Raw genomic sequence first — 24,095 nt, 5'->3', positions numbered from 1 at the left:
TCCCATTCTCTCACAGAGGTAAGCCATTGTCACAATATTCTCTGGCCAGAGCTACAGAGGTGTGATGGAGGCTAAGAGTGTGTGCTGCTTTTGTAGGAGACTCGGGTTAGGCAGCTCACAATTGCTGATATCTCCAGCTCCAGTGGATCCAAGGCCCATGGTCTCTAAGGACACCTGTGCTCACGTGTAAAAACACATACGTGCCAGACACACATACATATGCTTAACTTAAAATAATGAAAACAAATCTTAAAAATTATTCTCTGGTGACTTTGTGGACCCCGAAGCTTACCATGTGTCAGGCTCAGATCAATTTCTCCTTACTTTACTTGTTGCCTGTAGAAATGAATTGTGTATTGTTTAGAATCCCAGTGCCAGTGTACGTTCTCAATGTTAAGTAAGGCATGTTTCTCTGTAAGGAAAAATGCTGTTCTTGTTTCTTTACACACATAATACATATATAATTTTCATATATGCAGCTTATAGTGGTGATATTTGGGATCTTTTTACTTTATATCATGAAAAAACAGTAAGAACATTCAATAAAAACCGCCGAACCCTGACCTATTGTGGGCTGACGCTGTCCTGAAGCTGAGTAGTGGTGTTAAGGTACACCATTCTTGAGACATTCTCATAAGAGGAAACAAACTATGCTCTGCATCTGATCATGTTGTGCAATGAAGATACTGCACAGATTAGGTGTATTTTATTTCAGTATACAATCTACTCAGTGAATGAGTCTCATCATTGTGCCTAAACACCCAATGATGATAAAGGGTATCTCTAGTTGGCATTGTTCTAGGGAAATGTCCAAGGCACGATGTTTTCTAATGAAATACTTCTCCTACATCCGCTGGTCCAAGCTTGGGAGTCTGCTTCTTGTGATGCCCTTCTCCTTTCTACACTTTTGAAGAAGTGCCCGACATGGTGTGGTAAAAGGTGCTGGGTGTGTGTTTCAGTAATGTCAAGATTCTCTCTCTCTTCTTGTAATGCCACCAGTAATTCAATCACAGGAGATTTACCCTGATGACTTTATCTAAGTATTTGTTTTCTGATATAATAGTTCATATAAAATAGTCACTGTGGTACAACCCACAATCCCAGCCCTAAGATTCTGAGGTCGGAAGATCACCAAATGTACAAAACAGCCTTGGCTTTACAGACAGCTATAGGTCAGTCTGAAATATAAAGTTGGTCTCAACACAAATAAAAACAATACTTCATATGCATATTCACACATATGACTGACAAATGGTGAATGGATAGCTTTATGGATATATAATTATATAGGCAGATGATAAAATAAAAGAAAGAGGAAAGGGGAGGGATAAGAAAAGGAAGAAGGAAGAAAAGGAAAGAGAAAGGGAGAAAAAATGAAGGAGGAATGGAGGGGTAGAAAGAAGGAGGGAGGATGAATACACAGTGATATCTTTTTTTTTTTTGCTGTTCTTTCAATAAATACATCATATTCTCCTTTCAAAATTCCAACTGTCATTTACATGATGACTAAGTCATCTTAGATGCTGGTTAATACACATTATAAACATTAATGGACTTAGAATTGCCTAGGAGCCTCACCTCTAGACATGTTTGCGAGGGCATTCCCAGAGGGATGCCACTGAGAAAGAAGATCCACTCTGATACGAGTGACACCAGCCATGGGCCAGGGTTCTAGCTTACATGAAATGAGAAAAGAAGGAAAAGAAATTGGGCAGAGGCATTCTAGTTCCTTTGCAGAGCATACAGGCCTGACTACTCCTGAACAATGGCAGCTTTCACTCAGTAAGGATGTATCAAACATCTGTTTTTCAAATTACACATTCATGGGAAGAAGACAAAATGGTCTTATTCAAAACAAATTTAAGATATTTTTCTATTTGTCTGACTTTGAAGTCAATGCAGTAAAATGCCCTCAGTTACACTAAATCTGAAACTGTTTATCTAATGCTGAATGAGAAGAGCATAGTTCAACTGCAAACTCTGTTATTGTGACTTATTCCAATGAAAATACTAAAATGTTTTGTAAAAAATCTGTGTTTCTTGTTACTATGTCTTTAAGTAATTTTTTTCTGATATATTGTTTCCACATTGCCTAACTCCATCCTCACAAAGAAATTATCTGAATAAGTGGCATCATCACTCCCAGGTTATCAGTATATGGATGAGAAGAATGTCACACTAACGCGTGCCAAGCAAGTCTACTTCTAACGCTTTGTCCCAGATCCTATCCTTACTTTGACCCCTTCTCTTCTGCATACAAACAGGGATCTCCCTAGACAAAGGGTCACTAGGGGAATGCCATTAAAATATAGTTCTGATCTGTCACCTGAAAGCCCCCTGTCATGGGGCTGTGTTCTGCCCTGAGAACTGGCTGTACCATGCACTTCACACATTTCTCCCAATCACCACAGTTTGATATCAAAACAAAAGAACAGTGTATCAGTTTCTGTTCAAAAGATGTGATTCAGTACCTCTGTTTAGATGCCCCATAGAAAGGACATTTGTCTTCTGAGATCCCAGCCTTTCCACTTCTGCCCTAAATCCTATAATTTTCACTTACCTTCTATTTCATTTCCACTCCATCCATCCATCTCCACATTTCTGCCTCCAAGCACACCCAGACATTTACTATTAAAAGGAAAAAGACACATTAACTTCCAAGAAGCATGTATTTTTTTCATTCATTTTATTTTAAAGAATTAATATTCAATTCAAGCTGGGTTTTCTAGATTTCTTTTTAAATACGCTGTATAAAATGTTTGTATATATATATATATATATATATATATATATATATATATATATATAAAGTTTAAAAAACATGACAGCCAGTGGAAGAGAACACTTGCTCCCAGATCCACTGGCAGTACAGATCTGTTTCCCAAAAATAACTGTTTTTATTCCTATACCTTCTTATAGAACAGGTCTAAGCATACTGAAGCATCATGTTTAGCCTACATCCCTCATATCATTATGTGAAATGCACAGTGTCCAAAGCATTAGTGTCAGCATCTGATAGGAAATACAGGGATACAGGATCAATGTTGGTCTTTATGAAATAACCTACACTCTGCTCTGTAGTTATTGTATGTATATACTAGAACTTTTAAGGGAAACTGGTGATCAGGGCAGGGTGCCATATACCTGATAGATTTGAGGAGCACTTAGATGTTTCAAATATTTGACATTACATCATATTACAATTGCCAGGCAGTGGTGGCCCACACCTTTAATCCCAGCACTCAGGAGGAAGAGGCAGATGGTTTTCTGTGAGTTCAAGTCTGGTCTAGTCTACAGAGTGAGTTCCAGGACAGCAAAGGATACACAGAAAAACCGTGTTTCAAAAGAGCAAAACAAACAAACAAAATATTATCACAATAGACATTCTCTACATATGTCACTGTTTATGGGAGTATTTGCACAAGATAATTCATTTAAAATAAAAATACACACAAATACATACATACACATATATAAACACACACATATGTACACAAATACACCCACAGAGACACACATATACATGGATATACAAATACATCTGGACATATATATGCATACATCAAATCTTTTCTCTTGATATTTTAATTTCATGTTCTAGATAAAACAGGTAACTTATTAATCCTCACTTCCCTTTATTTATTCATCTGGTTTTCTTTGAATTTTCATTTTCTGATGTTCTCTTTAGAAGTGCTGGTCACCGATTCCATAAATGTGTGATATTTTTTCTTTTTCTGTTGTTGTTTTTTCAGGAGACATGGTATTGTTGATGAGTATGGCCTTGGATTTTTTATCTTCCTCCTTCTGAATCATCAGAGGGTTACACGACCAATTTATGAAGTGCTGGGAATCAAGCCCAAATCTTAGTTCATGCTATGAAAGCACTCAACCAACTGTGATATAACCCAGGTAAATTTCCCTTTCTTAAACAAAATCCTTCTCTTCTTCATTCTCCATTGCGTTAGCACACTATTGCTTCTTCTCTGCTCTCATAAACCTACTTTGCAATGAGCTATCACAACCTCCCCTGTCTTCAGCTTTATCGTGCAACTAATTTTATGAAGATCTCTTTCCCCCTGGGTTCTTGCAAAGCACTCTACACTTGCTTATGTGTTTGCTCTTCAGTCACATCCAGCAAAAAGCTGGATATTTTTGAATGTCTTCGTAAGTTACTGTTAAAAGTATAATATGCATGACTTTTTTTTTTTTTTTTTTAAAGAACTAACAATGTTCCAGAGGACTGCATATTACTCAGCCTGTGTATACTGGACTTATTCTGCTGAAGTCTTCTTTTGGGGTTTATTCTATGCTGTTTATCTTTAAAGTTTTTGATGGGTGTGGCATCACATGCCAGAAAATTGAGATTGACTGTAATTGTTTCAAGTTCAGTGCTACAATTTGAATTTGGCACTCCAGGGAAGATGCTATATGAGACAAAAACCCATTTTATTCCACTCCTGTTCTTAGGGTCTGGGAATTAGTTTTTTGGTAATAATTGAGAACACAAATGTTGTGTGGAGAACATTGCTACTTTAGGAAGCTCTGTTTTCTCTCCATCATCTCTCATATTTTCTCTGAGTTCTGTTTTTCCTCTGGTTGGGAGAATTTTCATGGTCACTTATGCCATCAGCTAGTGAGTTGTGGGCAGGTTCTACACAATGTTATAATCGCCACCGATGACACAGTCTCGCTACTTATGAAAACAACTTAATGTTTCTAACTCAAAAGACTCAGACAACTAAGAAGGATTAGAGTAGAGAGGTTTTTATTTTAAATTTTACACATTCTCAAACTTGATTTAAAAATACTGGCTATGGGGTATTGTGGCGTATGAAAGAGGCCACTGACTTTAAAATTGCAGAAAAGCACTAGTTCCAAACCTGTCTGTCCATCACATAGCCTGAGTCTTTCTCTTCTCTGTCTTACATTTTCTCATTGAATAAATAACGATTTAGACTAGAGAATTTGAAGGTCCATTGAAGTTCTAATGATCTATTAGGAGCAGGAGCATTGGAGATAGGAACCTTGCCTCCCAGATACACTTCCTCTATTTCCTGCTAAGTGAGTCTTGGCGAGTTATTTAGGTCTTGAAGATTCCACTGACTTATTTTGCTTTCTTTTTTTTTTTTTCTCTTTCTCTCTCTCTTTTCATTTGGGACTAATGATGCTTTCTTCGAATAGTTGCTGTGGTGTTAAAACTAGAACAAAATAAGTAAAAAATTTGAACATTCGGGGTCATTCTATACATTTGATAATTATAGTAGTGATGGCATTTGTCTCTTAATTAGGAATAGAGAAAAAAATCTCCTTTGCATCATGTAGTGATGTTTAGGTGGAATCCATAGTAAAGTAGCCTAGCATATTACTCATTGGTTTAAGCTCTCTAAAAGAGAGACAAGACTTTATCCACAAGATTTAAAACTGGGAATACCCCATTGTATTTGCTCATAGCCTGCAATGCCTCACAGAAACAAATAGATTAAATTGAAAAAAAAAAAAACAATGAAAAGACATCCTTTGTCATTGAAATAAGAATAAATGTCAATAAAAGAGTGTCAAATACTATATCAAATACTGTGTGTGTATGCTAAACACACACACAAATACTACCAAACATTTTAAACATTACAAGATTCTCTGTGTTCCCTAAAGCAAGAACGACTGATATTTTCCATTTGCATTTCAAACTTATTTTCTAAAGACTATATCCTTTTATGAATTTATATGCTTTCAATTCATAACACCATTTTTTATTTTACTAGTAAAAATAATTAGAAATTGTGTTAAATAATTTTTCCACATCACCTTAGTGAGTCGTGTGGCTATTCTTACATGGCTCAGCGCAGGCTCTCTAGTCAGAGCCTGCTCGGAAAAATCCCCACATCATGGCTCAGCAAGGATGGGTGTGAATATCTGAAACAGATTACCTTCAAGATAAGGTCCAAGCTTTAATAACCCCAGGAGAAATCTGACAGAGGTGAGAAAAGAGTGAGGGTGGGACAGGAGGACGCAAGCATGCACAGGACCGCATGTAGCTGCACAAGCAGGATCAAGACCAAGAAGCTTTCAGTTTCACTGTGGTTCCTGTACCTCCAAAATAAATGAAGAGGCCATCATCAGAGTCTCTAGATTCTGTGGAATAGAAAGGCACCTGCAGTGTGGACCTTTCTTCCATAGCAGCTGCAACCAGTACCAAGACCGGGGGGGGGGGGGGTGCCTAGAAGATTCTTCTTTGTTTCCAAGTACAGTTGTTGAAATAAATAAACTAGTTTTGCAGATGTGTACTTCTTGTGAGTCTTCGGGTTGTTTGGTATGTTTCATTGTACATATTTATTTTTGTGGCATTGCCTCACTCTGGAATTCTCGGTGGTCAGGAACACGCTCTGTATATCAGGCTAACCATCAGGCTAACCAGGAACATAGAAATATCCACCAGCTACTGCTTCCCAAATGCTCGGATTAAAGGTGTGCACTACCAGGCTCAGTCCTGTTACTTGTTTGTTTTTGCTTTGTTTTGCTTTGAGATGGGTCTTATTAAGTAGCCCAGGTTGGCCTCAAACCCACACTTTTTATCTTTGCCTCCCAGCCCTGAAGTGTGATTGCAATCATGCCCCATCATACCAGACTCAAATTTTGTAGGTATTATTGCTCTTTCAGTTTAATTATTGCCATGTCATAAAATTTTTAAGGAAATTTTGATTAAGATCTTATGGCTAAGCCAGTCCATTGTCTTTTAAAAGAACAGCAGACTATTGTTATTTATTATGTAGGGTGGAATGTTGTATCATCTCTTTTATGATTTATTTTGTTTGTTACAGAATGTAGTATTTATAATCAGTAACATTTGTTTCCATTCTAGCCTGGCACTAAATAAAAAGTCTATACTTATCAAACATCATTATTGTAATGTTGCCAACTGGAAATAATTGAGAATTTTGAAAAATGTTAACTTGTATTAAATTTCTTGGGCTTAGGAAGCCTTTAGACTCTAAGGGCAACTATACCCGTGATTTTAACAACATGGATTAGTTAAATTGAGAAAGATTGTGTTTCACTGACCAGTACACATTAAATATTTTTAGAAAAAGGAGAAGGAGAAGAATGAGCAGAAGAAAAACCTGTAACACAGCTAACACCACTGCGAACGTGAATATTTAAAATCCAAAGATCTCTGGCCTAAACAAAAGATCCCAAACAAAAGACAAATGGTAGGAGTAAAATACTTCCTCAAAATCTAAAGACACCAGGTTTATTTACCTGTAGTTAATGTGCCCAATGACTCAAGCAAAAGAAAACAGAGTTCTTTCTGGTTTTGATGGCTTATTAAGAAAAAGAAATGGTCAAGGCATAGTGCCCTTTCTTCAGAAATCTCAATGAATGAGGAGAGATTTCTTCAAAGTTTCCCATTTTATATTTTTGCCTTGAACTTTAGGCGAATAGGGAGAAAAGTGCTGACCAAATGTTTGTTTTTGTCTCTAAAAACTCAGAGCTTTGCCCTCAACTCACTCATTAAATTGGCTACTCTGATTTAAGGTTGCTCCCAGTCCTTACTTTCCAACTGAGCCTGCTGCTAGATACAGAAAGCTTTCCGCAGCTGGCCTCATCCAAGAGGTTTAGGAACTCGACTTCCAGGACAGCATGGGGACAAAAATCATGCAAAACATTCTGTCCTCTCGCAAAGAAGGACACAGAATTCAAATGGTTACCTGTCTAGAAGCATGCAATTGGTTGCAAATGGTATCTGGTTAAAGAAGTACCACCTAAAAGGCCAGGGAAAAAAATAGAATCTTTTTTTAGAGTGCACAGTAGTTTTAGCTATTATTGCTTTTTTTTTAAGACTAAAGGGTGTGTTCATGTTTGATAAGCATCATATGTACTGTGTTATATTAAAAGCTAGTAAAAAAAACCTACATGTGTGATTGCATGTGCATTTCTCATGGACAAATGATAGATTAATAGATAAATGATAAGTGACATATAGACAAACAAGTAAACAAGCCAAGAAGCAAGACAGACTTTGTAAAAATTGAAGAGAAGGGTAGGAAAGAGGAAAGAGAAGAAGCAAGCAGGAGAACAGGGTGGGCTTTTACAAAGAGCAGACCTTGCAGGACATAAAGCCACTTCATCTGCTTTCACATCCTCTGCTTCCTGGCAGCTCTACCTCTGAGTGGATCACTCTTACCTGGCTTAGAGAAAAAAGGAAAATCTACCTCTCCTTCGCTAACCCTCCAATTAAATCCCTGCCAACAACCTGCACTTAGTTGCAAAGCGTCTCTACATAATACTGGGGATTACATTAACTGTACTCGGGAACTGAGACTCCTCATTCAACTGCTGCATTCCCGCATGTAGACAGAAACGGCACAAGTGAAACCAATGCAACCATTGTCTAGATTTCAGAATCTCTAATAAAGTGGAAACAAAAGGAACTGCCATCTCTTATAAAAAATAATGTAGGTTGATATCAGAGTATTTACTAAACACCAATTAAGTGTTACTTGCTCAAATTGTGAAGATGAATATTCCTTTCACAGAACAGCATGAAGTTTTAAGGCAGCATGGAGGAAAAAATATAATTATATCTCCACCTAGTGGATATTGTTGTCAGAGCAGGTAGAATAAGTAAAATCTAAGAAATCCTCAATACTAAAAGCAAAACCTGCTTGTCAAGAAATTCTTGGAAGAAAGCCCAACATATTTGTGATATCCTATGATATGATGATCCTGTAAATATTTTTTACACAGACGATATTGTTCTCAATGTAAGTATTATGGGACAAACCTTGCCTCTCTGTATGGGCGAGGCTTTTCACTGCACAGAAAAGCATTTATATTAGGATATTTGAACTGTGAATTATACATTGTCTTACATGGAAAGATATGAAAATTTTTAAACAGTATTGAAAATTGTTTTATTTGGTTTGAGAGAAAACTGGGTGAGTTCTATAAAAATTCCAAGCAAAGAGATATTGATAATTATCAGAGAGGTGAAAAGAAATTCCTAATAAAGCAAAAGAAAGGATGAAAAGGCATTGTAGATTCTTTGGAAAACCTACTCACAATTATTCCAGTGCCACCAGGAGGAAAGCTAGGAACCCAGTGGGCAGGGAGTGGTCAGCACACATGATTTAAGTTCTTAAGGCAAACGGTAGTATTTTTTTTAAGCAGAGTAGACATTTTCACTCTAAGAGAAAATGAAAAATTTTATTTTGTCTTTCTCCCTTTAAGTGTTCGAGGGAATGTTATAAATATTTAAAGGCTGTGATTTACGGCCATAAGATGCAGAAGCAGTGGACTGGAGTAATCTGTGCAGTGTAATATATTTAGGACAATGATGTTCATCACGAAGATGTATATGTGGGATGTGTGCTGGGGGAGGGTGAACGATATGCATCCCGCAGAGTCAAAGAATAGAAGCCCTCACTGACTTACCACAAATGCACGTTAGAATAAACCGTTGATAGAAAACCTGGGCCGGCGATAGGGTTTTAGATATTGGAATCAAACAGGATAATTTTAAATATCATAATTATTTCTTAAAGGCAAGCTAAAATTTAGACTATTTCAAATAATAGAAAATTAGTAATTTAGGACTAGAGACTTCCTGTGTAGATAAGTATATTAATATAACCCCCCCCCCAAAAAAAAAAAAAAACAAGAAGAAAATTGGATTACTAAAACTACAGGTACTGGTAAGTAATTAAATAAATGACACCAGGGAGAAATCAATTGAAGAAAGTCCTGAAATAGCCATAGCAACTTCTGTATGGCTGTTCTTTGGCTTGTATTTTTAGCCTTTGTTAATCTTTTTTTACTGTTATTTTTAGTTTGTTAGACTTGGAACACATGGCATTTCACTAGTCTTCCCATTCAGGAAGTTTGTTCTGTAAGCTGTTGTAGATGAGTGCGCTAAACCATTTCAGTAAATTTAAGCAAAAGTTAAGTAAATTAAGCAAAATTCCCTCCCTGGTTATTTGCTCTGGAGGACTGAAGTTAACCCCCAGCTGCCGTGTTGTGCAGCAACCAATCCCCTCTTTATTTTCCACTCCGTCGCTGTCGGCTCTTCAGGACAGTGCTCATCCACAGGGCCACGACGTTTGCGAATTTACTCTCCTCCTCATTCCCCATTTGACAATTAAGAACACATTTATTTTAAAACTCAATAACACTTTAAAAAAAGGAACAAAGATTTGCAAAGACGGTGGTGAAGATTTAGTTTAAAAAATAGCATGATTGAAAATTTATCTAAAAATCAGATAATTGGATCACATATAGCAGAATTTGGTAGAAATTGCAGGCCCATGTCACGGTTGCTGAGAAAGCTAATCTGCTCAGAAGGCAGCAATGCCAGGCTTTTCTACATGTAGAGCCCTGAAAATATTCTTACTTTTTTTTCCCTTGGCCTTTTCTCATTTCTGCTGAAACTAAATATAGATCCCGAGCCTGCTGCTGTCCTTCTACTAAAGATTTAAATTTAAGACATAATACATGCCTGTCTAGACAAGCCTAAAATTGTTTTAGTTACTGATGTATGGATGACTGATAAGTGTCATCTTTGCTGCCTGCACTGCCTTTGGAATCCAGTCTAGTGACATTTGTCTAGAGCTGACCTATGTCTGCATTTTAGATTACATGAAACATTTAAGTTTTACAAGTATAAGCCTCGGTGTCATTGTTCCAACTCTACACCCAGTACAATCAAACAATTAGATCCTCAACCATGTTTCTTTCTTTCTCACATGGATGTTTTTAATTAAACCAGCAGGGAAGATTGTAATCAAATGAAAGGCGGTGGAATTTGCTTCATCCCTTACCTAGTGCAACAATTATTAAATTCCCTAGCTTCATATTTCTCGTACCGATAAAATTAACTGCAGCATTGCTAGGAAGGGTGAGGGGGGAAGCAATCCCAAGAAATAAAAGCCTATAGGTCTTCAGAAATAATAAAGCAAAATATTTAACTACGTTGTCTAGAAACCTGTTAGCTTACTCGTATATATTTCATATCACTTTTTCCTCATTTTTGCTTTATTGGGGAAGGCTTCTCTATCTTACATACCATAACAGAAGAGTAGCCCTTTGAAATGCGGTTATAAGACCTAATTAGGTTATTTCTGAACCATGGTTTTGTAGAATAATGGTTTACCTTGAATTGACCCAGGATTCCACTGAAAGGAATAGTTTGCCTTGCCTATGCCATGTTATAAATGTGTGGTTATTAAGAACATGAATATGAAGAAAGGCTTTCCAGGCTGTGTGACGATGAGACTGTGTTAGACATCTCATTACCCTGATGCACTGTGACATATGACATTCGCACCGCTCACCTTTCACGCTGTTTACACTGCTCATACAAGTTTAAAAATTTATGTGAGAAACAATCATCCTTACATTTCAAACATATGCGGAAAACAATTTACATAATTTCCAGCCAGTGAGAAAAGGCAGAATGGAGGAGCCGTGGAAGTGGTGACTTCCGTGATGTGAACAATGGCTCTTGACAGCCCTCCACCTGGCTCAGGATCACACTAGACTTTTAGTTGGCAACAGTCAGAGACAATGAGCTTCCTGTGGTATACCTGGGTCTTAGCAGTTGACACAAATATATCAATATTCATCTTCATCATCTGCCTCTGTGATTAAAAGCAGAAAAATGAGCATATTTCACTATCAAATCCATGGGTTGTGGTAGGCACTCTATGAATCTTAAGTGAATTAATGAATATTTAAAAAGTAAATAGCAAGAGCTGAAAGATTAATATTATGCTGCTAAATCCAGGCTCCCTTTTCCTGAGACAAAATGCCCCATACAGAAATCTGAACCTCACACATGAAGTAGGACACATTAGTGAAAGCATGAAGGGCTCAAAACAAAAAGGGAAAGATCACCTAGATGCGTAGAACAAACACATGAGAAAGGCATACAACATTCAAACATTTAGGATGGGCTTAATGTTATAAGGTTTTTATTATGAATAGATGCATTTGTTACAAATGGACGCATTATACTCCATGGATAAAAAAAAATTTAATGAAAGGTAGGCTGTAGCCCTCACTTTTTGTCTCTTCTTTATGATTTATTTTGTTTGGATTCAAAAACAAAACTATGGTACTATGGTCACTGTGGAATGCTGACTCTAATTTGTGAAGTGAATTAGTTGAATGGCGGCAGACGACTTCAGATGGAAGCCGTGTGCAGTTAAGGACAGGACACAGGACATGGGGTTTTCTATCTCTATATAACAATCTTTTAAATGTGAGGACAGACCAGACAGTTTTCATAGGTGAGTCTAGTAGCACCACAATGATCTTTTAACTAATTCTTTTATTTTTGACCTTATAATTACATTAGCAGTCTTTTGCTTCCTCCTCCACAAACCCACCCACAAAAATATTTACAAACATAAACTGTTGTTTCTTAAATTGTTTGGTTTATGGGCATAGACATTATGTAAAATCAAGAAGCAAGTACTGAAAAGATCAAAGAAACCCTCTTGGAAAACCAGTGTTCCATTCTCCAAATATGATACAAGAAACGAAAGAAGGAAATATAAAAGGAAAACCACTTTTAAATTTTTCATCCTTTATCTTTTTAATTTTTCACAAATGGAAATTTACTTGCCATTAGTCAACAAAAATAGAAAGTCATAAGCTGTCCTATTTCTAAACACCAAAAACTCACCAAGCTTGAGGCAGAGAACTGACCTCCTCCAGCAAGGCCACACTTTGTAAATAGTTCCTTCCCAAACAGTTCCACCATCTGGAAACTAATCATTCACACGTATGAACCTATGGGGGCCTGGTCATTGAAACCGCCAAACTTACTGTTGTAAATTCTGAGTGGCCGCTAGAGTAGAAAACTATTTACCCATGCAGCAGAAGTTGAAGTTAAAGGAACCTATTTTGGATGAGAATAGACAACACTAGAAATGCAAGAGCTGAAAGTTCTGTCATTGTGTCATGGCCTGAAGGCAGACAGCTGACAGTCTGGCACAGTGTTGATGGAACCCTTACACAAACCTGTTAGCTGTGGCCCCAGAGAGAAGGAAATAAGAGGGCTAAAGAAGACAGAAAGTAGGGAAGGACAGAGGAATTACAGTTTTGGGTGTATAAATTCTGTTCATTTCTGGCTGACCAGTGGAACTGACATGGAAAGAGCAGCCCATAAGTTCTTCAGCCACTGTAAGAACTCAAGATGAATCAAGGTATTTGCTACCCTCTCTTTTGTTATACAGTATTCAATAATGTAAAGCCAATTAATTTAATAATCAAGGAAAAGATGGTAAATTCTCAGAAAGAAACTTAATTCTGTACAAAATTGTGTCATCAGAATGATAAAGTTACATCCCCCAGTCTTTGTGAATATGAATTTTGGCTTTTGCTGAGGGAGCTCAGTAAAATAAATCAGACTAGGGTCAGGTCAACTGCAAATGTAATAATAACTGATATCTGCAAGCAAAGAATAAGATGCAGGGGAGTTCCAGCGAAGAATGGTGCTAAAGACGATGGTGGAGGCCTGAAGCCCAAACATTTGCAGTTGTAAAAAGGTAGGAAGGTCCAGGAAGGATTTCTCACTCTAACTCTGCAAAATCAGATTCCTAACCTAAATGGTGAAAAAGAATACATTTCTATTTTTTAAGACACTACTTTGCCATAAGTTGTTATGGTGATCATAAGAAAACAGCCAAATAGGGCATCTCTTGGGTATATTCCCAAGAGTGGTATTACTGGATCTTGGGGTAGGTTAATCCCAAATTTCCTGAGAAATCGCCACACTGATTTCCAAAGTGGTTGCACAAGTTTGCATTCCCACCAGCAATGGATGAATGTGCCCCTTACTCCACAACCTCTCCAGCAAAGGCTATCATTGGTGTTTTTGATTTTAGTCATTCTGACAGGTGTAAGATGGTATCTCAAAGTTGTTTTAATTTGCATTTCCCTGATTGCTAATGAAGGCTGATGAGAAGCCAAGGACAATGGTACTAGGTTTCGATCCTAATACATGAACTGGTTTTGTGGGAGCCTAGCCTATTTGGATGCTCACCTTCCTGGACCTAGATAGAAGTGGGAGGACCTTGGTCTTCCCCCAGGGCAGGGAATTTGGACTGCTCTTCATTATCGAGAGGGAGGGGGTACGGAGTGGGGGGAGGAGAGGACGGATGGGGATAGGGGGAGGGGAGTAGGAGGAGGAGGCGGAAATTTTAATTAAAAATGAATAAAATTAAAAACAAACAAACAAACAAAAGAAAACAGCCAAATAAAATACAAAGCTTAAGTTAAAGCGCAGATAGCAAAATGGTTTGACAGTTAAAAGGAATCATTATGCATTCTCGTTTTCTTTTTGCTGTGTTTATCAGCAGCTTGAGGAGAGAAAATTTTATTTGGCTTTCAGGTCAGTCCACCATCCAAGGAAGGCAGGGCAGGAGCTCACGGCAGGATCATGAAGGAAACAACTAAAGAAGAAACCACGGAAGAATACTGCCTACTTGGTTGCTCTCATATTTGGCTTAGCTTTCTTTCCTATTCAACCCAGGACCACCTGCCTAGAGTTGGCACTGTGAACTGGAGTACCCCACATGCAACGTCAATCGTTACAACACCCCACAGTCATATCATCTTAGTTACTTTTCTTTTGCTCTGACCAAGCACCATGACCAACATGGCTTATGAAAGACAGCATTTACCTGGGTTTATGGTTTCAGAGGGTTAAGTCCACGGTTGTGCAGCAGAGGCATGTCAGCAGGAATATCTGAGAGCTTACATCTCAACTCACAAACAGGAGGCAGAGCAGGACACAGAACGGATGGTCTGAGTCTTTGAGGCTTGAAATCTTCAAGCCTAACCTCAGTGACAAATCTCCAACAGGGTCACACCTACTCAACCTTTTCAAATAGCCCATCAACCAGTGGACCAAGTATACACTTGGCAAAGCCTATGGAGTATTTCTCATCAAACCACCATACATGCCATGCCAATAAGCCAGGGTGATGGGGGTAAGCCCTCAGTTGAGTTTCCCTTTCCTCAAGTGTAACAAGTTAACAAAAACTAAGCATGACAATCCTCTTCCAGAGGACCTAAATTCAGTTTCTAGTACCCATGTTGGATTCTCTCAGCAAGCTGTAGTTCCAGCTCCTCATCTGGTCTCTGCCAGTAACTGCACTCAAGTGCACGTACACCCACAAAGAAATGTATGTGTGAGGATTTGAATCAGAAGGTCCCCAATCTTCACAGCAATATGATAGTAACTAAGATAAAAGTTAGTACCAGGGACTGGGATGTTGCTGGGTTAGGTATGAAATGCTGTTTTTTGGGGGAGGAGGAATATGGAAGACTTTGGGACTTTGGACTAGAATAGAGTTGAACATTGTAAGCATGCCTTAGTGGGCCATTCAAGAAGAAGCATGGAAGACAGCATTGGTGCAGGAGGACAATTCTATATCTGTCAGTTATGTTTTGAATAAATGCTGATTTGTTGATAGCCAGGCAGGAAGTATAGGCAGGAAAACAAGGCAGGAAGTAGAGGTGGCAAAATGAAAACAGGAATATTCTGGGAAGAAGGAAGCCCATTCCTCCCAGTAGTGCCCAGACCACTGAAGAAGCAGGATATGATCTGCACCACTGAAAAAAGTACTGAGCCATGGGACTAACATAGATAAAAATAATGAGTTAATATAAGCTACAAGAGTTAATAAGGAGCCTGAGCTAATGGGCCAATCAGTTTATCAGTTTATAATCTTTTTTTTTTTTTTTTTTTTTTTTTTTTTTGGTTTTTCGAGACAGGGTTTCTCTGTGGCTTTGGAGCCTGTCCTGGAACTAGCTCTGTAGACCAGGCTGGTCTCGAACTCACAGAGATCCGCCTGCCTCTGCCTCCCGAATGCTGGGATTAAAGGTGTGAGCCACCACTGCCCGGTGTCAGTTTATAATCTTACGGAGGAGACCCCTGTGTGATTTTCTTTGGGGATAAATGGCTGCGGAAACTTGGCAGGACAAAAACCCCAACAAGCCTGCCACTCATGCTATACAGCAGTGTTGAAAGCAATGTGGAATATATAGGTACAACTCAAGATGATTCAGAAAGAGACAATATTATCAGTCAGGTTAGATATCATTTTTGTGATGTTTTTTAAACATGCTTCTAGCCTCACCCAAAAAGCTGTGACAGAAGCTAACTTAAAGAGTTTAGGGCAGCCAGTTTTGGCAGAGGAGATGCTCCTATTGACTGTGTCGTGTCCTGTGGTTATTAGTGATCACTCTTATGCTCATCTTCAATGAAAGGGAGTAAGCAGGGCAAAAGATGCAAAATGTGCAGCTTGAGGAGAAAAAAAAAGAAGAAATACCAGGAATGCAATCTTGGAACCAAGTCCTATGCACAAGAAGATAGGAAGTTTTTAAAAAAGGCCTACTGCTGACTAGAATAGGAATTGGGTCCTCAGGGTGAGACTCCACGTGGCTCATCCTGCAAACTGTGTAGGAAAAAGCTCAAAACAAGAGCAGTGTGATTCAATGATGTTGCCAGAACTGAGCTGCAGCACGCATCAGAACTTAGTAGCTTTGGTTGCAAGGTTCTGGTGTCATCAAGTATACAGAATTAAAGTGGTTGTGGGCACTTCCTCAGAGTTAAGAAAAGCCTCCGAGGTCACACGTGTATGGTGGCCCAGAGAGGCCATTGCAGAAAGAGGTGATGGTGAAGCCTGTACCCCAAGATGTTGGAGATGGTAGAGGCACAAGATACTTGAAAGGTGAAGAGTAGACAGGATGTGGCACTAGCTTGAGACAGACAGGTGTTGCAGTCAACAAAGCTAAATGGAGCAGACCTGAAGTGTCATGTAATTCACTAAGAGGAGCTTGTCCTTCTGGATTTAGGTACATTTACATTTTGCAGTTAAGAGAGTGTCTGAAGATATTTTGATCTTAAACTTTAAACCTATGTTGAGATTGAAAGACAAAGGGGATTTTTAAAGTGGAAATGAATACATTTTGCACTGTATGGCTACATGCCTGTGGGCAACAAGGAGTAAAATATGGTGGTTTGAACAAGAATGAACTCCCCCCCCGCAATGTGTATAAACTTGACTGCTTGAGACCCAACTAGTAGACTGATTAGGAAGGATTAGGAGGTGTGATCTTGTTAAAGAAATTGTGGCACTGGGGTAGGCTTTGAGGTTTCAAAATTCCATATCAGGCCCAATCTTTCTCTCTGCTTGCTTCTTACTGATAAGATGCAAGCTCTCAGCTACCGCTCCAGCACTGTAATTGTCTGCCTGCTGCCATGCTTGACACCAAGATGATCATGGACCAACCGTCTGAGACTGTAAGCATGCCCTCAACTAAATATTTTTTTTATTTATAAGTCACTTTAGATGGTGTCTCTTCACAGCGTGGAACAGCAGCTAAGACAGTACATAGACACATGTTTACAATCATGTTTTTGGTAATTACAACACAGCATGGAAATATCCTAGAATATACACTGTACGTTTAATAGCACAATAAAGATAATGTCCCAGAAAAAGCAAGAAAATTTGAAAACAAATCACAGAAATTAAATCAATTGAAGATTACAAAGGGAGAAAAGACATTGAAAAGTAAGAGGGAGCTATATGGACTGTGAGGTGATAGCAAAAGGCTATAGATACATAGGGATAGATATACTTGTTGAACAGTCCCCAAAATTTGGTGCATATTTTTTAAATATTTTTTTTTATTCTTTTTTAATTAAAATTTCCAACTGCTCCCCGTTTCCCATTTCCCTCCCCCTCCTCCCACATATTGCCCCCTCCCCCCACTCCCCTCCCCCATCCCCACTCCTCTTCTCCTCCCCCCAGTCCATTTCCCCTCCCTCTCGATACTGAAGAGCAGTACAAATTCCTGCCCTACAGGAAGACCAAGGTCCTCCCACTTCCATCCAGGCCCAGGAAGGTGAGCATCCAAACAGGCTAAGCTCCCACAAAGCCAGTTCATGTATTAGGATTGAAACCTAGTGCCATTGTCCTTGGCTTCTCATCAGCCTTCATTGTCCGCCATGTTCAGAGAGTCCAGTTTCATCCCATGCTTATTCATTCCCAGTCCAGCTGGCCTTGGAGAGCTCCCAATAGATCAGTTCCACTGTCACAGTGGGTGGGTGCACGCCTCGTGGTCCTGATTTCCTTGCTCATGTTCTCCCTCCTTCTGCTCCTCATTTGGACCTTAAGAGCTCAGACCGTTGCTCCAAATTGGGTCTCTGTCTCTCTCTCGATCTATCGCCAGATGAAAGTTCCCGTGCCATTCTCCTTGGCCTCTCGTCAGCTCTCATTGTCCGCCACATTCAGAGAGTCCGGTTTTATCCCATGTTTTTTCAGTAGCAGTCCAGCTGGCCTTGGTGGGCTCCCAATAGATCGGCCCCACTGTCTCAGTGGTTGGGTGCACCCCTCATGGGCAAAAAATTGGAATCTTGGGGGTGGGGTGGGATGGGGATGAGGGGTGATGGGGAGAGAAAAGTGTGAAGGAGAAGATGAGGGGAACTGGAGGAATCGGGGTGATTGGGGATAAAGGAAGGTTGGATAGGGGAGCAGGGAAACTCATACCTTAGGTAAGGGAGCCACCTAAGGGTTGGCAAGAGACTTGAACTTGGAATGGCTACCAGATGCCCAGGGCAATGTCCCCAGTTAGTTCATTGGGGCACCTGAGGATAGGGAACCTGAAATGAACCTATCCTATAATCATACTGATGAATATCTTGCATATTGCCATAGAACCTTCATTTAGCAATGGATGGAGATAGAGCCAGAGACCCACACTGGAGCACCGGACTGAGCTCCCAAGGTTATAATGAGGAGCAAAAGGAGAGAGAACATGAACAAGGAAGTCAGGACCATGAGGGGTGCACCCAACCACTGAAATATTTTTAAAGGATGGGTACATCCCTGACAGCATAAATGGAATTAAATCATGGCTAGACATGCATGGTCGATCTGCTCATAACTAAATGGAAGAAAAATCTTGAAAGCAGACAAACCAAAGTGAAATATCACAAACAAGGAAACTGCAATTAAATTAGGAACACATTACCATAAACTGAAAAGGCCAAAACATAGTGACAAGAGAAAAATTTCCTAGAATTTAATTTGATATTATCTTTAGATAATGGCAAGAGCATTTATCTCTTATCTAACAGGTACCTTCTAGAGAAAAAGAAAATGGCATCTAAAACTAAACTTGAATGAGCAAGCATGAAGACAACGTGACAGTGACTCTTTGGAGGATGGTATCATTATCTTCTTAGGATTCTAACTCCTGCAAATGGAGTCAGCTGCAGTCTGAACAATTCTGTGGCACAGGGCTGAATCACCTACAGAGTGGCAAGAGACCCCTACATTTTACATGATATCCCACTGTATTATTGGTCACTAGATTGCTAAACCTAGAACAAAAGGCAAGGCCATTTTGTTCATAAATTCCCAGCTGCTATGGTAGCCTTGCCGATGACCTGCAGATTATCAAGCCAGTCATGTTCCTGCATGAATGGGGAGGGGTTCAAGTGTCTCATCCCTAGCTAAGATGCTAATGGCAGATCATGGCTGCTGGATGAATGAGACTCAGTTCTTTCAAGGGCGTGGCCCCTATTACATTGTCCATACTTCAGTGACTGGCCTTACATGTATGCATAGAGTGAACTAAAGGGTTCAGTGTATTATAAAGAAAGACACACACACACGGAGGGAGGGAGGGAGGGAGGGAGGGAGGGAGGGAGGGAGGGAGGGAGGGAGAGAGAGAGGGAGAGAGAGAGGGAGAGAGAGAGATAGTGGGGTGGTTATAGGTGAGGTTCTAGCAGGATTTGAAGGGGTTAAATATGACCCAAATACTTTGAATATAACTGAAATTATCAAAGAATATTTTTAAGTAGAGACTATATTCCAACCCTTAGAGCAATGACTTAAAAATACAGTGTGGTTATATATAAGAACAGTAAATAGTAGACATAGTAATAATGGGAATCTGCACAATTTCTATACTAAACTCATGTTTAATTGATTGTTTATTTTTGAGCTATAAATCTCAAAGTAAATCCAACTAGAAAAGCCCCAATTTAATACAAAATATTCATAAAACTTAGATGAAGAATAATTCTTATAAACAAAAAGATATCAGAAACCAAACTAATTAATAATTCAAATACTGAGGAAAAATTTTCAACCTAGATTTTAATATTAATTTAAATGGTTATTAGAGAAAATAAAAATGAAGATATTTCAGACAGAGTCTAAAGTAATATACTTTTTTGACACATCAACTTACTAAGAAAGAAGCCGAAAACCTATAAATGTGTAATCGTATTCAAACAAATATTGGCCACACAAAGAATAATTGTTTTAGGAAGATTAACAGGGAATAAAGAAGCACAGTAATAGACAGTGTAAGGAATGGAATGCAGTGCAGAGTAGCTACGCTTCAATGTCTCTGTTGCTTTGTGTTACTGAAACTTAGACTACGTCTACAATTTTAATAAGTGTAGGATGAAATTTAGGTATAATGATCACTAAGGGAATGATGCAAAATATTAAACAACACAATAATTGTGGAAATATTAATGTTCATTAAAATATTAATACTTTGAGGGATGCACAATAAAGTTTTAACATTTAATGATATTTCACTAACCACAGAGGGGAGAGGATAACAGTTTCAGACTGACTCAAGCAGCAACATGATCATTGAGAACTGGGCTGAAAAACATAAAGAACTCGGGGAACATGCTCTGTGTATGAGACTATCAAAAAGTCACAGTGAACTATGAATAATTCTACATCAAGACACATTCAAAGGATTCCCTAAAATGCCAAAAGCAAGTGGTAAATTGTGAGTAAAATTAAAATTGAGTAATAAATTCAGAACTTGAGATTTTTTTATGTCACAATTTTTTAAATCCAGTCTTGGAGTATGTTCTTAAATCTACCCCCATTTTTATGTCTTAATAGCAGGATATCCAGAGGTGTTTTTTTTTTAATTTATTTTGAAGTATAGTAGATAAATATAATTGTCCTATTAGCAAGTCAACTGTAACTCTAGAACAGTGAAAACATTGTGTTTAATACTCTGCCACTAAGAACATAGATTCAAACTACATATGATACTATTAGTTATTTTATCATATTTAAAAAAAAAAAAACCTAGGGAACAGCCAGGCTATGGTTGTGCACGCCTTTATTCCCAACACTTGGAAGGCAAAGGCAGGCAGATTGCTATGAGTTTGAAGCTAGACTGGACTACAAGAGCTAATTCCAAGACAGGGCCCAAAGCTACAGAGAAACCCTGTCTCAAAATAAAAAAAAAAAAATACAAACAACAAAAATACAAACAAACAAAAAAAAAACAAAGTAAAAAAAAAAGCCAAAAACCAATAACACAATAACAACAACAAACTAGATAATAGCTTGAAAAAAGACCCATACTATGAGTATTTCTGGTATCTGATATAATCTAAACCCATATTTCACCTTAATCGGAATACAAATGTTATGATGTCTTAGGCAAATGGGAAATGATTCAAATTCCAAGGCAAAATTAAATGCAGTCCCTTCTTCAGATGAAAGATGGAGTCTATCATGGTCCAAAGGTTCAATCATATACCATAAACAGAGTCATTAGTAAGGTCTCTTCTCCCTTGATGCATTAGATCTTAACTAGGTGTCCAGGTGAGTGGACTTGATCTCTGATGATGTGGTCCATATGTCCTCTTGCTGTTTAGTGGGAGGTTTGCTATCTTCCACTGTTTGCTTGTCCTCTGCCACTGGCCTTGAGGGCCCAGTACTTGAGGGGCTGAAGAGGCATCCCTGAGACTTCTGTGAGTCCACTGGCAATGACAGATGCATACCTCTCTGATGGAGGAAGGTCATTGGTTAAAAAATAAAGAAACTGCTTGGCCCTCATAGGTTAGAACATAGGTGGGTGGAGTAAACAGAACAGAATTCTGGGAGGAAGAAGAAGTGAGCTCAGACTCAATAGCTCTCCTCTCTGGAGCAGATGCGATGAAGCTCCGACTCAGGATGGACATAGGCTAGAATCTTCCCGATAAGCGCACCTTGCGGTGCTACAGAGATTATTAGAAATGGGCTAAATTAATATGTGAGAATTAGCCAAGAAAAGGCTAGATATAATAGGCCAGGCAGTGTTTAAAAGAATACAGTTTGTGTGTTGTTATTTCGGGGCATAAGCTAGCTGGCAGCTGGGAGCCGGGTGGCAGGAACGCAGCCCGCAGCTCCCAGGCCAGCCCACAGCTCCTTCTGCACCTCTCCAGCTTTCCTCTGGAGAAGCAAAAACCTGGCAAGTTAACATATCAGCTTGCTTATTTCCTTCTGCAATAAAACTAGGGAGGTTAGAATGTACATGAATTGGAGTTTATTGCTGGAAATAATCTTACAACATAAACAGATTTTGAAATGATATTTAAGTGTTTATCAATTAACTTTAATAAATGAATCAAAACATCCAGTTCCACCCATTGTGGTGATGAAAAAGAAGTACTAGTGGGCTGATCAATATTTGGACCATGAATCCCCCCTATGTCTTTTGGTGAACCATCAATAAAATGAATATCTGTCTATGAAATGGGAATGTTAGGTAATTTTTGTAATCATAAATATAGTATATATGAGAAAATCCTATTATTTGCCAGCTGGATAATGATTTCCTATCCTTCCATGATAATCTGCAAATGTAATTTGAAAATCTTAGAGTTCTATAAAACTCTTAAAAATTGATTGTTAGTTAAGGTTAATATAATACAGCTAGGATCAAAACCATATAATTGTTGACATGATATTAAATCCTTCCTTGATATACTAATTGGGAAAGGTAAGCAGATAGTATGTCATGGCCCTTGTGGTGTAAACAAGCCTATTCCAAAGGTTTACCCTCTTGTGCTATAATATGTGTGGGAGACAATTTAGTGGGGAAAATAAGTAAGATTAAGGCAGTGAAGGATCCACTCAATATACAAATGCCTCCTTTAGTCTGGATTCAAGGATCTGCAGTTCTTTTATGCCTCTAAAGATCATATGAGAGGACTTTCCAATGCCATCTCTCCTTCTAGCATTTTAAGGAGATTGGTTAGTTCAAAATTAAACATGTTGATTTTGCTAAATTGCACTGAAAACACCAAACACAACTCATATATTCTGGGAGGAACTGGGAAACAAATTCCTTTTCTCTGCCATGATCTAGTTTGCCTAGGTTGTAAAATTAGTTGTTTCATAGGCTCTACTAAGTTTTCATCCAATAAATGGAGAGAATTCAAAATTATATTGATTATCAAATCCTTCACTACTTACTTCAGGGGCATTTTCAGGCAATAGAAAAGATAAAGGAGGCTCCAGTAAGGGATAGTGTGAGATTCCCCTCTATATGTTGTGAGTATGTTTTATTACCATTGGTTGATAAAAAAGCTGCTTTGGGCCTATGGTAGTGCAGAATAGAGCAAAGCAGTAATTTCAAGCAGAGATAGAGAAGAAAAGGAGGCAGAGTCAGGGAGATGCCACATAACTGCCAAAGGAGACAGACACTCTGGAACCTTACTGGTAAACTACAAGCTTTGTGGTAAAATTCAAAATAATAGGAATTTGTTAATTTCAGATGTAAGAGTTAGTCAATAAAAAGCCTGAGCTAATAGGCTGAGCAATGTTGTAATTAAATTAATTTCTTTGTGATTATTTCAGGTCTGGTGGGTAGGGAAAAGAACAAGCAATCTCTGTGTACAAATTGGTATGCCAGTGTGGGCTGACTACATCCACATAAAATGTGAGAGAGCTTAAAAAGGAATTCTACACACACACACACACACACACACACACACACACACAAAGAGTTTAGCACAGATTCTTGATAATTTTTTTTGGATGGGCTCTGTTTGTTGGCAGTGATCAGGGGTGCCACGGCTCCTTTAAGAGAGGACTCTGCATTGACAGCAAAGACTGAGCTTCTTCTTTAGGAGAGGACTTCCTGGTTCATGCTACTTGCACGAATAAATAGTTCTTGCTCTTTCAGGAGGCTGAACACTTAAAAGGGGTATGTGAACAGTGTGTTACAAATTGCTTAATGACAACTTAGAACCTCTGCAACCC

The sequence above is a fragment of the Chionomys nivalis genome, chromosome 16 (assembly GCF_950005125.1).
Source record: "Chionomys nivalis chromosome 16, mChiNiv1.1, whole genome shotgun sequence".
In the NCBI taxonomy this organism is placed as follows: domain Eukaryota; kingdom Metazoa; phylum Chordata; class Mammalia; order Rodentia; family Cricetidae; genus Chionomys; species Chionomys nivalis.
Note: the sequence above shows the minus strand (reverse complement) of the source record.